This window comes from Salvelinus alpinus, chromosome 6 (assembly GCF_045679555.1).
Source record: "Salvelinus alpinus chromosome 6, SLU_Salpinus.1, whole genome shotgun sequence".
Taxonomy (NCBI): domain Eukaryota; kingdom Metazoa; phylum Chordata; class Actinopteri; order Salmoniformes; family Salmonidae; genus Salvelinus; species Salvelinus alpinus.
Genome location: NC_092091.1, coordinates 29656861 through 29674571, shown reverse-complemented (window position 1 = coordinate 29674571; position 17711 = coordinate 29656861). Strand labels below are relative to the sequence as shown.

Sequence of the window (17711 nt, the reverse complement as noted above, 5' to 3'; positions counted from 1 at the left end):
GAATCAGTTCCGGGTCATGGCAGGTCACAGTAAAGTTGAAGTGACACGGTCACAGCTACAACAGCAGCACGGTAGAGGTATTATCAGCCTTAACGTTCACTTAATATACCACCACAAAAAGTCTCCACACCATACACACCTGATTAAGAACATACATTCCCAGTACACACACACACACACACACACACACACACACACACACACACACACACACACACACACACACACACACACACACACACACACACACACACACACACACACACACACACACACACACACACACACACACACACACACACACATACGAGTACACACACCAATGGCTGGGGCCTGTACAAGGAGAAAGAGCTAGAGAACGAGCCAGGTGTGACAGTGGGGAACTCTTGTGTGGAGGTCATTAGGAAAGGAAAGAGAAAGGGGATACCTAGTCAGTTGAAACACTGCATGCATTCAACCAAAAGGTGTCTTCTGCCTTTAACCCAAACCCTCTGATTTAGAGAGGTGCGGGTGGCTGCCTTAATTGACATCCACATCATCAGCACCCAGGAAGCAGTTGTTGTTGGAGTTAACTGCTTTGCTCAAGGGCAGAATAGCAGATTTTTCCACTTGGCCAGCTCGGGGATTCGAACCAAAAAACGTATGTTATTGTCCAGACGCTCTAAACACTAGGCCACCGCCATGACAGGTAGAAAATATAGTTGATGACAGAAAGACAACTCACCATGTCATCTTTCCTCTTTCCAGTCCTCCAGGCTAAATATATTTCCTTCCCCCTCTTACCTCCTCTTACATCTCCTTAGCCCTTTCTCTCTCTCGCGCGCGCTCTTTCTGCGTAGTTGGAAGTTCAAACCTCTTCAAAACTACATCAACATTACTGGGACTAGGCCTGCCCAAGTCAGTATTCGACGTCCATCCATGTCTGAGGATGTCAGGAGATGTGGAAACCGGGCCACAAGGGGCAACAGTGAGTGCTGTTACTTTCAAGTAGGTTTCGGTAAGCATCTGCCTCTGGTTCCAAAGCTTGCATGTTCGAATCCAGCGATAGAAAGCTATTTTTGATTACTTTTAATACCTATCCCAAACCATAACCCTTCACTGATTCTCAACACGGGGCCCCACAAGTTGAGAGGCCACAACTGCGTGGCCTTACACAGTTCCATCTTCATCAACAAGTTCGCTGATGAAACGACAGTAGTAGGCCTGATTACCAACAACGACGAGACAGCCTACAGGGACGAGGTAGGCACTCTGATGGCATGGTGCCAAGTAAACAACCTCTCTCTCAGCAAAACAAAGGAGCTGACTGTGGACTTCAGGAGAAATCAGGCTGGGCACGTCCCCATCCTCATCAACAGGGCCGCTGTGGAGACGATCAAAAACTTCAAGTTCCTCGGCGTACACATCTCTGAGCAGCTGAAATGGTCAAACCACACGGACATCGTGGTCAATAAGGCACGACAGCGATTCACTCTTCAACCTCAGGATGCTGATGAAATTCGGCCTGTCCCAGAGGGCCCTCGCAGTGTTCCACAGGAGCACCATTAAGAACATACTGTCGGGCTGCATCACAGCCTGGTAGAGCAACTCCACAGCCGCTGACCACAAGGCACTACAGAGGGTGGTACAGTGCATTCGGAAAGTATTCAGACCTCTTTGCTTTTTCCACTTTGTTACGTTACAGCATTATTCTAAAATTGATTAAATAAATGTTTCCCTCATCAATCTACACACAATACCCCATAATGACAAATTGAAAACAGGTTTTTATACAGTTTTGAAAATGTATTACAAATAATAAACAGAAACAGTATTCAGACCCTTTCCTAAGAGACTCAAAATTGTGCTCAGTCGTATCCTGTGTCCATTGATCATCCTTGAGATGTTTCTACAACTTGATTGGAGTCCACCTGTGGTGAATTAAATTAATTGGACATGATTTGGAAAGGCACACACCTGTCTATATAAAGGTCCCACAATTGACAGTGCATGTCAGAGGAAAAACCAAGCCATGGGGTCGAAGGAATTGTCCGTAGAGCTCCAAGACAGGATTGTGTCGAGGCACAGATCTGGGGAAGGGTACCAAAACATTTCTGCAGCATTGAAGGTCCCCAAGAACACAGTGGTCTCCATCATTCTTAAATAGAAGAAGCTTGGAACCACCAAGACTCTTCCTAGAGCTGGCCGCCAGGCCAAACTGAGCAATCAGGGGAGAAGGGCCTTGGTCAGGGAGGTGACCAAGAACATGATGGTCACTCTGACAGAGCTCCAGAGTTCCTCTGTGGAGATGGGAGAACCTACCAGAAGGACAACCATCCGCAGCACTACACCAATCAGGCCTTTATGGTAGAGTGGCCAGTCGGAAGCCACTCCTCAGTAAAAGGCACATGATAGACCGCTTGGAGTTTTCCAAAATGCACCTAAAGACTCTCAGACCATGAGAAACAAGGTTATCTGTTCTAATGAAACCAAGATTGAACTCTTTGGCCTGAAAGCCAAGCATCACGTCTGGAGGTAACATGGCACCATCCCTACAGTGAAGCATGGTGGTGGCAGCATCATGGTGTGTGGATGTTTTTCAGCGGCAGGGACTGGGAGACTAGTCAGGATCGATGAAAAGATGAACAGAGCAAAGTACAGAGAGACCTCTGACTGAGGTGAAGGTTCACCTTCCAACAGGACAATGCACAAGTGGCTTCGGGACAAGTTTCTGAATGTCCTTGCCAGAGCCCGGACTTGAGCCCGATAGAACATCTCTGGAGAGACCTGAAAATAGCTCCCGATCCAACCTGACAGAACTTGAGAGGATCTGCAGAGAAGAATGGGAGAAACTCCCCAAATACAGGTGTGCCAAGCTTGTAGCATCATACCCTAGTAGACTCGAGGCTGTAATTGCTGCCAAAGTACTGAGTAAAGGGTCTGAATGCTTATGTAAATGTGATATTTCATTTTTTTACATTTATAAATTTGATAAATTGATAAAAAACGGTTTTAGCTTCGTCATTATGGGGTATTGTGTGTAGATTGATGAGGGGGGAAAAAACATTTAATCAATTTTAGAACAAGGCTGTAACGTAACAAAATGTGGAAAAAGTCAAGGGGTCTTAATACTTTCTGAATGCACGGTATGTTCAGCCGAACGCACTATTGGGCTGTGGTGAAATTTTGTCCGCCGGTGATTGTCAAGCAAAAAACTGCGGGTCTCATGGTAATTGGCCGTTATTCTATTTATTTATTTATTATTATTTTTTTACCCCTTTTCTCCCCAATTTCGTGGTATCCAATTGTTAGTAGTTACTATCTTGTCTCATCGCTACAGCTCCCGTACGGGCTCGGGAGAGACGAAGGTCGAAAGCCATGCGTCCTCCGAAACACAACCCAACCAAGCCGCACTGCTTCTTAACACAGCGTGCATCCAACCCGGAAGCCAGCCGCACCAATGTGTCGGAGGAAACACCGTGCGACCTGGTTAGCGCGCACTGCGCCCGGCACGCCACAGGAGTCGCTAGTGCGCGATGAGACAAGGATATCCCTACCGGCCAAACCCTCCCTAACCAGGACGACGCTAGGCCAATTGTGCGTCGCCCCACGTACCTCCGTGGGGTCGCGGCCGGCTGCGTCAGAGCCTGGGCGCGAACCCAGAGTGGACCACTGCGCCACCCGGGAGGCCCAATTGGCCGTTATTTAACAAAAACACATATAGTATCTACTGGCTTCCACGCATAGCCCACAAGCCATTGACACAGACCGTAGGAACATCTACATTTTAAAAAGTCTAATAAATAAATGTAATATAGCCTACAATATCACAATAAATCCATTATGTATTTTAGACAGGTCTAAAGAAACATGATATGAAGAAAATGTAGTCCATTTCAGAAGAACAGAATAGCATACTCTGAGTTGTACTTTTGTTAGGCCCTGATCTGGCTATGCCATATGGCTGTGGACTACACTAGTTCAGTTAGCAGACAAGATTTGCTTAGAATTCCATAGCATTATTTTATATTACTTTAAAGTATGAAGAATACAATTGAACATAGCTGAATAAAATAGAAAGGATATTTTCTCCAAAGGATTTCTCAGGGAGTGCGGCTATTCTGTGTTGAGTGGTTAACAAAGAAAATGGTTCCTCCTATATGCTTAATTTAGAGTTAAGGCAACTTTAGGTGTGATATAAACGTTGGGCTATATGTTTCAATTTTTAATACATTCTAACACGCTACCCAAACCGGACACGTCACGTGCATGAGCATTGCAAAATAAAAATAAACAAAATAAATAAAATAAAATGCTTGCGTGCACCAACGAGCGTCTGCGTTGCCAGGCTCTAAAATAGAAGTTGCTTCTATTTGTGATGCAAGTCCTGCCTCTGCCATCTCCTCATTGGCTTTTAGAAGCATATACCCACGTCCTCATTGGTTATACCCACGTGGGTGATTGAAAGATGAACTGAGATCGGTCGGTCGGTCGGTTGTGGTAATACACCTTATTATGAAAGTTAGATGCCAATCACCATATAAAGTCCAAAGAAGAAAAAGAAGCCTAGAAGGAGGAGATGACTAGAAAATATTTGGTTGACCGTTTTATGTGTGGATAATTGTTGGAGTAGGTGACCTTGTGCATTTCAGGTAAAATAACAACTCAATGTTTATATCCCAGGACAAATTAGCTAGCAACAGCAAGCTAGCTAGCTAAATAGGACAAATTAGCTAGCAACTGCAAGCTAGCTAGCTAAATTGCCATACATTTTTAATGCTTTTCGACCTGTCCCCAAATTAATATAATTGGTTCAGAGTTTGTTTTGATATTTCAACCTTTGTGTCGTGATCGCGTTTGGTGTGGGGGGACAAAATCAATTTGCGTACGATGGAGCACGCGCACGTTTGTTTTGGGCAATGGTGTAAGGCTGCATGATGAAACGCATGAAAGGCAAAAAGTTGCATGAAAGGCAACAATTCTTGCACAGGCTGCACACACTTCATCAGTCTCTCATTCACAATTTGACACTTGATAATGATAATGTCTTGAATTTCCCGGTGGCATCCCCCTAGCTTGGCCATAATGCCCCCTAAAATAATCCATGCCCTTTGCGGCCAGTGGCTGTTGTGCCCTTGGTCTGAATATAATAATTATAATTCCCTTCTCCCGGCTGCGTGTTCCGAACCACATCTCACTCACAAGGCTCTCTCAGATATCTCATTTAATTAGCCAATGCCTGTCACGTGATGAGGTGTGGGACTATGATTTGAAAAAGTCCACAAAAAGAGGCATGTGCTGTTTCTTGCCTTACTGCAAACAAGCTGGGGATCATTCACAAGTGATAATATATAATTCACAAGTGATAGGTGATAATATTAGCCTATCAGGCTATTCTTTATTTAATTTAGTCTTTACATATACTAAATAATATATATGTGTGAAATTAGTTTTGATTTAGAATGGGCAATTATCATGCACCTGTCTCAGAACAGAGAAAGGGAAAAAAAGACATGTCATCTATGCACTTAATTAGCGAATAGAGAGGACGCTTTTCCCATGTGTGAGTGAGAGCTGGTTAATTTTCATGCCTGCCAGGTAGGCTATACTCCTGTTGTAAAGCAAAGCAATGTGCTTAATATTAGGAAAGTTGATAAATAAATATAGTAGGCCTAGCCTATAGAAAGCTGTTGGAATCCTCCTCTTTTTAATAGAGGCCATCAAAACTCTGTTCTCTCACGCAATTGCATAGCCAATAAGTGTTTGATTAGATTTTCGATTACATTCGCATTGATGTCAGAGTGATTAGAGGGACAATAGAGTGCTAAGTACCAGGCAGTTAGCAAGTTCGGTAGGCTACTAATGACCATCAGTCGCATCAGAGCTTGGAGAAGCCTAGTTACTGTGACTAAACAGTCACTTTGAATTTGACTGCGGTCATGACTCGTGACTGCTGGAGTGGCGGTAATACGGTCACCGTAACAGCTCTAGGTGCACATTGACTGCCCTCTAGGACACAAACAACATGAGGTGTGCAGGAAAGCCAAGAAGATAATCAAGGACCCTAGCCACCCGAGCCATGGCCTGTTCTCCCCGCTTCCATCGCCAAGACATGTACAGTACAGGAGCATCATGGCCAAGAGCTTTTACCCCCAGATCAGCTACCTGATGAGAAACATGGATGTTCTAATTCTGACGTGAGACTGTGAGAGCTTGTTGGCCCAGCAGGCACTTCCACACATGTGCACTTCCACACACACACACAAACTCACACACACACAAAGGCTTTCCCCTGTGTGAAGCAGTTGTTGTTTCAGCTGTTGTAGAGTAAAAAGCGCCTCTGTAGATTGTGTGTCAGACTGGCCTTGCAATGGATAAGTCTGTGTGTGTGTGGATGTGTTTAACTATATTTGTGGGGAGCAGAAGACCCAAAAAGAATAGTAATTAAACAAACATTTTACCAACAGGGGACATTTTGTTAGTACCCACAAGGTCAAATGCTATTTCCAGGGGATTTAGGGTTAAGGTTAGAATTAGTGTTAGAATTAGGTACAGGGATAGGAGCTAGGGTTAGTGTTAGGAGCTAGGGTTAGGTTCAGGGTTAAGATTTGGTTTTGGGGTTAAGGTTAGGTTTAGGGAAAATGGGATTTTGAATGGGACTGAATTTTGTGTCCCCACAGGGTTAGTTGTACAAGACTCTCTGTGTGTGTGTGTGTGTATAATTTTGACACTAAGCTAAAGAAAATAGTTCAGTGTGTCAGAAAGGCACAATCTCTCTCCCTCTCTCTCACTAAGAGCAGAGCTGGTGTCAAAGGTGAGATTAAAGTGAGGGTAAAGTAGTAGTTCTGGGGCCTCCCGAGTGGCGCAGCGGTGTAAGGTACTGCATCGCAGTGCTAGAGGCGTCACTACAGATCCAGGATCGATCCCGGGCTGTGTTGCAGCCGGCCGCGACCGGGAGACCCATGAGGCAGCGCACAATTGGCCCAACGTGTTCCGGGTTAGGGGAGGGTTTGGCTGGATGGGATGTCCTTGTCCCATCGCAATCTAGCGACTCCTTGTGGTGGCCGGGCGCATGCACGCTGGCTTCGGTTGCCAGCTGTACAGTGTTTCCTCCGACACGTTGGTGTGGCTGGCTTCCGGGTTAAGCAAGCAGTGTGTCAAGAAGCAGTGCGGCTTGTCGGACTCGTGTTTCGGAGGACGCATGGCTCTCGACCTTCGCCTCTCCCGAGTCCATACGGGAGTTGCAGCGATGAGACAAGACTGTAACTACCAATTGGATATAACGAAAAAGGGGTGACATTTTTTTTTAAATAAAAAAGTAGTAGTTCTGTTTTCAGGTAAACAACCTCAGTGACTCCAATATAAAGTGTTTGCAGCTCCCCTAACACAGAGAGATCAAACGTGAGCTACTTTAATACTTTCACACACACCGTATGTGAGCAAGAAAGTTCTTAGGTGATTCATCTCACAATCACATCCTTCTCCATATGTGTTATAGTGTGTATGATGTGCGAGTGAAAAAGTGTGTGAATATAAGTCAGAGGTTCATGTACAGTCCATTCGGAAAGTATTTTTCACATTTTCTTACGTTACAGCTTTATTCAAAAATTAATTAAATTGGGGTTTTCCCTCATCAATCTACACACAATACCCCATAATGACGAAGCAAAAACAGGTTTTTAGAAATTGTACAAATGTATTAAAAAATAAAAACTGAAATATCACATTTACATTCAGACCCTTTACTCAGAACTTTGTTGAAGCACCTTTGGCAGCGATTACAGCCTTGAGTCTTCTTGGGTATAATGCTACACGCTTGACACACCTGTATTTGGGGAGTGTCTCCCATTCTTCTCAGCAGATCCTCTCAAGCTCTATCAGGTTGGATGGGGAGCTTTGCTGCACAGCTATTTTCAGGTCTATCCAGAGATGTCCGACCGGGTTTAAGTCTGGGCTCTGGTTGGGCCACTCAAGGACATTCAGAGACTTGTCCCGAAGCCCCTCCTGCGTTGTCTTGGCTGTGTGCATAGGGTAGTTGTCCTGTTGGAAGGTTAGCCTTCACACAAGTCTGAGGTCCTGCATGCTCTGGTGCAGGTGTTCATCAAGTATCTCTCTGTACTTTCCTCCGTTCATGTTTCCCTCAATCCTGACTAGTCTTCCAGTCTCTGCCACTGAAGAACATCCCCACAGCATGATGCTGTAACCACCATGCTTCACCATAGGGATGGTGTCAGGTTTCCTCCAGACGTGATGCTTGGAATTCAGGCCAAAGAGTTCAATCTTGGTTTCATCAGACCAGAGAATCTTGTTTCTCGTGGTCTGATGGTCCGTAAGGTGCCTTTTGGAAAACTCCAAGCGGGCAGTAATGTGCATTTTACTGAGGAGTGGCTTCCGTCTGGTCACTCTACCATAAAGACCAGATTTGTGGAGTACTGCAGAGATGGTTGTCCTTCTGGAAGATTCTCCCATCTCCACAGAGGAACTCTGGAGCTCTGTCAAAGAGACCATTGGGTTCTTGGTCATCTCCCTGACCAAGGCCCTTTCCACTGATTGCTCAGTTTGCCAGCTCTAGGAAGAGTCTTGGTGGTTCCAAGCTTCTTCTATTTAAGAATGATGGAGACCACTGTGTTCTTGGGGACCTTCAATGCTGCAGAAATGTTTTGGTACCCTTCCCCAGGTCTGTGCCTCGACACAATCCTGTCTCGGAGCTCAAGGGACAATTCCTTCAACCTCATGGCTTGGTTATTACTCTGACATGCACTGTCAACTGTCGGACCCTATATAGACAGGTGTGTGCCTTTACAAATCATATCCAATCAATTGAATTTACCACATGTGGACTCCAATCAAGTTATAGAAACATCTCAAGGATGATCAATGGAAACAGGATGTACTTGAGAACAATTTTGAGTATCTTAGGAAAGAGTCTGAATACTTATGTAAACAAGGTATTTCTGTTTTTATTTTTAATACATTTGCACCCAAAAAATTGATTGATGAAAAAAATAAAAAGGTAATACATTTTAGAATAAGACTGTAACGTAACAAAATGTGGAAAAAGTCAAGGGGTCTGAATATTTACCGAATGCACTGTATATTCCGCTCTGTTCCTCATTACGTGTGTGTTCTCACAGCAAATGAGCACCGGAAGATAACAACTTTACTCACTTGTGTGAGTGTGGGGAACACAATAGAGTTGAACCAAATAGAGTTGAAGTTCAACACAATGGAGTTGAACCAAACTAGACCTCTTTCCATCACAGAGGAAATCCTGCCTACAGGGGCACTGATCAGAGGTGAAGCCACAGCAGGGCTGGGCAGAAGCCCTGCCAGATTGAACACTGGCCCACCCATTCAGGCTGGCTTAAAAGTCATGCTTATCTAACATCTCATTCCAAAATCATGGGCATTAAAATGGAGTTTGTCCCCCCTTTGCTGCTATACCAGCCTCCACACGTCTGGGAAGGCTTTCCACTAAATAATGGAACATTGCTACAGGGACTTGCTTCCATTCAGCCACAAGAGCATTAGCCCAAACCATGAAAAACAGCCCCAGACCATTATTCCTCTTCCACCAAACTTTACTGTTGGCACTATGCATTGGGGAAGGTAGCGTTCTCCTGGCATCTGCAAAACCCAGATTCGTCCATCGGACTGCCAGATGGTGAAGCGTGATTCCTCACTCCAGAGAATAGGTTTCCACTGCTCCAGAGTCCAATGGCTGCAAGCATTACACCACTGCAGCCGACGCTTGGCATGGTGAATGGTGATCTTAGGCTTGTGTGCAGCAGCTCAGCCATGGAAACCCATTTCATGAAGCTCCCGACGAACAGTTCTTGTGCTGACATTACTTCCAGAGGCAGTTTGGAACTTGGTAGTGAGTGTTGCAACCGAGGACAGATTATTTTTACGCGATACGCTTGGCGGTCCTGTTCTGTGAGCTTCTATATATATATCATATTTAAAAAATGGTATGCATAAACCAATGGCGTATAAATTAACGTGGGAAAAATATGCACACAGTAATAAAGTTGTATTTCAAAATAAAAAATCTAGTTGTTTTGTCTGGTAGCTGTATGCAGCTAGGCTGGACAATAGAACGAGTCAAAATTCAACCAAGACTGAAAAACAGCAAAAGAGCGTTGTCTAAGCTGGAACACTAGCACGAGCCCATAGCAAATTAAAGGAATCTAACGTTTGCAGAGCCTGTTTTGACTGGAGTGATGCTTAGAAATCAATTTAGCCTAAATGGCATTAAAAATGTATCCTTTTTTATTTTACCTCTACAATCTGTTCATTGGATGAAACTGGGAAAAAACTACTTGTGTAGAAAGTAAACATCCACACCTCGATGGTGTCAACTGAGCTTATGTCTGCATAATGAGAAAGTAGGGGAAAATGAATACTTCTTACACGAGAGCACTGTTTTAGAGCACCGCTTTGGATCCCCGGTTCAAGTCCGTTCTGCACCTGGATGCTGCTGCTCGTCTGAGAGTCTACAATGAACTCACAGCAGAGATTGTCACCAATATACAACAGGTATTGTATTTATTTTGTTAATGTGACATGTATTATTTCATTAATTAGTGATTTAACAATTAATTATAAAGTAATAATTGTAATTGTCATAATAGTGTTTGATATAAATTTCTAACAACAAATCATATTTTTAAAGCCACTTCAGAGATAGTAATTTTCATCTAATTGAATTCTGCAGGGTCAAGCCGCAGATACCACAGGAGCCAACCCCTCTCCAGAGACGGCAGACGACAGGGGTTCTCCTCCAGAAAAGAAGTCTGCCATGGCTGAGCTTTTTGGGGAGTTGTTCACGACCCAGGAGGAGGGAACCAAGTCAAAGGTCATAGAGGAGGAGGTGACCTCATACAGGGAAGTGAACTGTATTCCCCTGGATGCTGATCCACTTACATGGTGGAAGACCAAAGAGTTAATATACCCTCATGTTGCCATGTTAGCAAGGCGCTACCTTGCTGTGCCTGGGACCTCTGTCCCTAGCGAGCGGGTTTTATCCACAGCGGCTGACATTGTCACAGCAAGAAGATCTGTGCTCACTTCAGATAATGTGGATAGACTAATCTTCTTAAAGAAAAACTTGAAAAACTGATCATTTGTAAAAAATTCTATAAAAAATCGAGTAACCAGTCTCAAGTGGTCCTATTTTGTTTAAGGCACTGCTATGTGACTTAATTGTGATATATGCTGCTGGACTTAGTTTAAATGACTATTTTATTTCATGTTATAAGGTAGGCACTGCTGTTTTTTGATGCCCCTTTGTTGTGCTCCTGGGAATTCATGCTACCCATGTTTACTATGATAATAAATGGAAAATCTAAATACAAATTACATATTTTTCAGGCATTTATTTTGTTGATGTATCGAAACCGTACAGAACCGTGACACCACTGTACCGTATCGTACCGAACCGTGAGTTTTGTGAACCGTTTCACCCGTTACTCTTACATAGGTATTTATTTTTTCCTGGTCGGTGAGGGCAGTGTAAAGTGCAATAGAGGTTGTGTCATCTGTGATTCTTTTGGAGTGGTGTACGAATTAGTGTGGGTCCAGGGTGTCTGGGACGATGGTGTTGATATGAGCCATGATCAGCCTTTCAAAGCATTTCATGGCTATAGATGTGAGTGCTACAGAGCGATAGTCATTTAGGCTACCTTGGCGTTCTTGGGCATGGGGACTATGGTGGTCTGCTTGAAACAAATTGGTATTACAGACCGGGTCAGGGATAGGTTGAAAATGTCAGTGAAGACACTTGCCAGCTGGTCAGTGCACGCTCTGAGTACACGTAACCTGCCCAGGGATTGCGTTTGAAAATTAGCCGGCTGACTAAAACCGGCACTTTTACTGAAACGTTGATTAATGTGCACTGTCCCTGTAAAAATAAAATAAACTAAACTCAAACTTAACTCAACGTCCTAGTTAACCGTCTGGCCCCGCGCCATGTGAATGTTATCCTGTTTAAAGGTCTTACTTACATCAGCTACGGAGAGCGAGATCACGCAGTCATCTGGAACAGCTGGTGCTCTCATTCATGGTTCATTGTTGCTTGCCTTGAAGTGAACATATAAGGCATTTAGCTCTTCTGGTAGTATGCTGAGGCAAAAAAATGAAAGCCCTGCGTCTGTGACCAGGGAGTTAATTGGGCCAGAAGTGCTCTGCTGGGTTTGGCTAATGCCAGCTCAACTGTGGGTGTCCGTAAAACTACATAAATCCCACACTGTAAAGGTGCTATCTAGAACCTAAAAGGGTTCTTCGACTGTCCCCATAGGAGAATCCTTTGTAGAACACTTGTTGGTTCCAGTTAGATTCCATTTGAGTTCCATGTACTGTAGAACCCTTTACACAGAGGGTTCTACATGGATTCTACCTGGAACCAAAAGGGGTTCTACCTGGAACATAAAAAGGGTTCTCCTATGGGGACAGCCGAATAACCTTTTTGGAACCCTTTTTTCTAAGAGTGCACTCACTTTGTCCCCCAGTCTCTGTTATTCACCTTGTCCCTAATCTCTGTTATGAGGACGAGGGACTGACTGAGAATGCCTTGTTATTTATGACTGAGGATGTGTAGAGTGCCAAATCAGACAATGTTATAATTATTTCATGGAATTTAATTCACAAGCAGAGCAACTATGAATGGAATGGATTTGTTTTAAGGACATCAGACAGCAGATGGATGAATGAGGATGTTTTGTTACACATTAAATAAAATGGGAAGGTAGTCTGTACTTTGCCAATAGGACCTCCTTAAAGCCCACCTTATCATTAATTAATGTGTTTTAATTCAGAAGAAGACCACTCATGAATAGATGAATGAAGGAAACAAGATACATTTTTCAGAGAACTTCAGTGAAGCATTGAATCATTTCAAACACAAGAATCTAAGCAACACTGGGTTTGTCTCTAGACTTTCCCTGGAGCAAGGGTTATGAAACGATCAGGGTTATGAAATAAATGAGAGAGAAAGACAGAGACAGAGAAAGAATGAGTAAATGAAAGAGAGAGACCAGCCCAGTCCCACTTTTCACGCATCTCAAAGACTTTCTCCGTGGTTTATCATCATCCTCGTCATCAACAAAAACACTGCGACCGGGTGAAAGCAGTGCACTGACTTCCAGTCAACTACTGCTGACATCAAACAGTTCCATCACAGTGATCAGACGGACCATTATCACAACCAACCACAACTGATGCCACAGAGAAATAAGATGACAACACAAATCACTACACCTGAGCTTTTATGGAGCCTTAAACTAGTTGAGATCTCACTAACCCTCGCCAGTACCACATGACTTCGAAGGAAGGTGTTGGGACATGAATCAAACAAACTCCATCAACAATAGCTCCTCTCCTCTTCTTTCTCTCCATAAAGGAAGACAAAAACAGTATAAGATGATACTTTATCGATCCCTGCTGGGGATGTGATTTAAGCAGACAGTATATCAGACACACTCAGTACATAAAGACAACATTAGGAGTCGTAAAGAGTCAGTCTGTTAGTGTTTTACGTCCCGGGTCATTCTCTCCAGGTCTAGCACTAAGGGACTGATTTAAATGTTGCGCCAGGGAACTAATTTAGGTGTGGAGACTGGAGACGGTAGGTTGTAAAGATGGTGGGGCAGATAGTGACCCAGGCATCGAGAGAGGTGTGTGTGTGTGTGTGTGTGAGCCACGTCAGCGAGGTGGTTGACCCTCACCATTAAAGCAGCAGTGATTTCTGTCCAGAGGTTAGGGGACAATGGACTAAACTCCACTAATTACACACACACTGACACAGAGCTAATGGTACACTGGGACTTTAGGAGAGATAGTAGTAACGTTACTGGATAGAATATAGAGTCGTGGCCAAAAGTTTTGAGAATGACACAAATATTAATTTTCACAAAGTCTGCTGCCTCAGTTTGTATGATGGCAATTTGCATATACTCCAGAATGTTATGAAGAGTGATCAGATGAATTGCAATTAATTGCAAAGTCCCTATTTGCCTTGCAAATGAACTGAATCCCCCAAAAACATTTCCACTGCATTTCAGCCCTGCCACAAAAGGACCAGCTGACATCATGTCAGTGATTCTCTCGTTAACACAGGTGTGAGTGTTGATGAGGACAAGGCTGGAGATCACTCTGCCATGCTGATTGAGTTCGAATAACAGACTGGAAGCTTCAAAAGGAGGGTGGTGCTTGGAATCATTGTTCTTCCTCTGTCAACCATGGTTACCTGCAAGGAAACACGTGCCGTCATCATTGCTTTGCACAAAAAGGGCTACACAGGCTAGTATATTGCTGCCAGTAAGATTGCACCTAAATCAACCATTTATCGGATCATCAAGAACTTCAAGGAGAGCGGTTCAATTGTTGTGAAGAAGGCTTCAGGGCGCCCAAGAAAGTCCAGCAAGTGCCAGGACCGTCTCCTAAAGTTGATTCAGCTGCGGGATCGGGGGACCACCATTACAGAGCTTGCTCAGGAATGGCAGCAGGCAGGTGTGAGTGCATCTGCACGCACAGTGAGGCGAAGACTTTTGGTGGATGGCCTGGTGTCAAGAAGGGCAGCAAAGAATCCACTTCTCTCCAGGAAAAACATCAGGTACAGACTGATATTCTGCAAAAGGTACAGGGATTGGACTGCTGAGGACTGGGGTAAAGTAATTTTCTCTGATGAATCCCCTTTCTGATTGTTTGGGGCATCCGGAAAAAAGCTTGTCCGGGGAAGACAAGGTGAGCGCTACCATCAGTCCTGTGTCATGCCAACAGTAAAGCAACCTGAGACCATTCATGTGTGGGGTTGCTTCTCAGCCAAGGGAGTGGCCAACATCGATATTTTGGGTCCATGGCCAGGAAACTCCCCAGACCTTAATCCCATTGAGAACTTGTGGTCAATCCTCAAGAGACAAGTGGACAAACAAAACCCCACAAATTCTGACAAACTCCAAGCATTGATTATGCAAGAATGGGCTGCCATCAGTCAGGATGTGGCCCAGAAGTTAATTGACAGCATGCCAGGATGGATTGCAGAGGTCTTGAAAAAGAAGGTCAACACTGCAAATATTGACTCTTTGCATCAACTTCATGTAATTGTCAATAAAAGCCTTTGACACTTATGAAATGCTTGTAATTATACTTCAGTATTCCATAGTAACATCTGACAAAAATAGCTAAAGACACTGAAGCAGCAAACTTTGTGAAAATTAATATTTGTGTAATTCTCAAAACTTTTGGCCACGACTGTAGTTATTATTGGGCCTCCCGAGTGGCGCAGCGGTCGAAGGCACTGCATCGCAGTGCTGGAGGCGTCACTACAGACCCAGGTTTTATCCCAGGCTGTGTCACAACCGGCTGTGATCGGGAGTCCAATAGGGCGGCACACAATTGGCTGGGGGGGCTTTACTTGGCTCATCGCGCTCTAGCTACTCCTTGTGGCAGGCCCGGGTGCCTTCAGACTGACTTCGGTCATCAGTTGAACAGCATTTCCTCCGACACAGTGGTGCAGCTGGCTTTCGGATTAAGCGGGCAAGTGTTAAGAAGCATGGTTTGGCGGGTCATGTTTCGGAGGACGCATGACTTGACCTTCGCATCCTGAGCTCGTTGGGGAGTTATAGCGATGAGATCGAAATTCTGGATCACGTCTAATGCATTGACACTGGGCCTACTAAAGGATTTCATTATTATGGATAGACTCGTTTTATTGCTATATTTGAGTGTATTATATTCATAGGATGAGTTACAGTTATCATAAAATACACTTTAAGCATTTGGTCTGAAAGGGTGGTGCTGTTGGTTGTAAATGGGTAACAAAAATCTATTTGAAAAAATTTACCCAATTCAGGAAAATGAAATCAAAAGTTGTTCATAATTTATCAGTTCATACTAAATATAGACAGAGACAAATTTCTCAGTGCCCCAGACATACAGTAACTTTAATACTGTCTTTAATACTGTCCTCTGCATGTGGCACCACTGAAGAGAAGACCACCCAGACCACACGTGTGGTGTTAGAGCTGTTCTACCATGGTCATCTATGACTAACTCCTTTGGGCTGGCTACTTCATTTTGGCTAAAGAAACTGGTCTTGTTCACTTGGTGGGTCCCGAGAAAACTCCTAAAGCTTTAGGTGGGCCATACTGTTTAGCTAAAATTGTTTGAAAACCACAGGCAAATATAATCATAGTGTTTTACTGGGTGTCTAGGTAAATAGGTGTCTATGTCTGTGTTTGTGTAGACTACCCTGCCCAGGTATCCTGTTTTGACCATCTCAGCATATAACGTGGGGGATGGGGACCACCAAGAGGACCACCGTCAAGAAGCCACCACCGCACCCTACAACAGGCCACATGACAAACCAAACACACCGCCCATGCACACACACCACCCACTGTGTACCGGTGTGTGATCAGGAGTGTGTCCTTGTTAAAAGTTATTTTATGTTATACCTCAAACGGGAGGTGATTTTCCACAGGTGAATGAATGTGTGCTGTGTGCATGGACACACGTGTGTGTCTGGTCACCAGCCTGAAACGCCATGTGAATCAGATTGGGGGTGAAACTGTATGCCAGTTCTTGAGGTCCTCCCTTTCCCCTGCTTCTATTCTCCTTATTGGCCAAGTGTCTGTACAATTAATCAACAAAACTATGTATTTCTGTTGTCTCTTTGTAGATGACATTTAATTGCAGGGGAATTCTATCACTGAAGATTCTGTTTGGCCCTGGGCATGATACCGTACATCAGAAGGAACAGAGGCATGCCAACTGACATTCAAATCCTGCCAAACCTGATGGGTATTTTTAGTATCTCGACTGAATTATGACACCTAAGACAAATGAAAAACTGAATCTCCACTTCAGGCCTCTCCTATAGAAAGCAATATGGTGTTTTTGTATGTTGTGTTGTACAGTATGTTATGTTTGTTGTACATACCATGTCATCTGCAGGTTTCCATCTTTTCATGGATCCCAGAACTTCTGGAAAAGAGTGGTGATTATTGCTGAGTATACTATCCTGATTAAAAAAGGCCTGCCCTGGGCCAATACATAAACACCCAATAGTGAATTCACTATTCCTCTCACGCTCCTCGGACAGACACACCTACACACACAGATAAAATATCTCATTTGTGATGTGGTGAATAACAAGATGTAGATGTGTAGATAAATGTTTGTGTAGATGTGTAGATACATTTTCTCCATGGAGCTGAGAGCAATGTTTGCAGTTTTAAAGCAAATTTTCTGCAATTCTATACATTTTACCATGGATAACGCTGTGTTCTTACGTTCAAAAATTATAACAAAATCAATACTGCAAAATTCATTGTTTTGGGAATTTTCAATTCTCCCTGACTGTCTAGCTTTGTGGGGGGGTTTAATTTATTTCAGTTCTCAAAGATTATAAAAAAAATATAGGTCTATTATCTTTTCTACATAATTTATATCTGTTTTTAGTCATTAAAGTTTACACAGAAAGCATTTTTACATCCCGTAAATGTATTTTAATATATACACAGTACCAGTCAAAAGTTTGGACACACCTACACACCTACTTACTACAAGAGGTTTTCTTTATTTTTACTATTTTCGACATTGTAGAATAATAGTAAAGACATCAAAACTATTATACTGTATAACACATATGGAATCATGTAGTAACAAAAAAAATGTTAAACAAATCAAAATACATTTTATATTTGAGATTCTTCAAAGTAGCCACTCTTTTC

General features: G+C 43.5%; 1 long non-coding RNA gene across 2 annotated transcripts in view; it reads right to left on the bottom strand.

Annotated features, from left to right (window-relative positions):
• The window catches only part of LOC139578513 (uncharacterized), a 65059-nt gene that overhangs the window by 44025 nt on the left and 3323 nt on the right, over window positions 1-17711 (bottom strand). The window contains exons 2-3 of one of the 2 annotated variants that reach the window (XR_011675566.1): window positions 16919-16962; window positions 11985-12059 (exon numbers count right to left, since the gene is read on the bottom strand). This is a non-coding gene — a long non-coding RNA (uncharacterized lncRNA). The remainder of the gene's footprint in view (window positions 1-11984; window positions 12060-16918; window positions 16963-17711) is intronic. The other variant, XR_011675565.1, reaches the window with a different exon arrangement.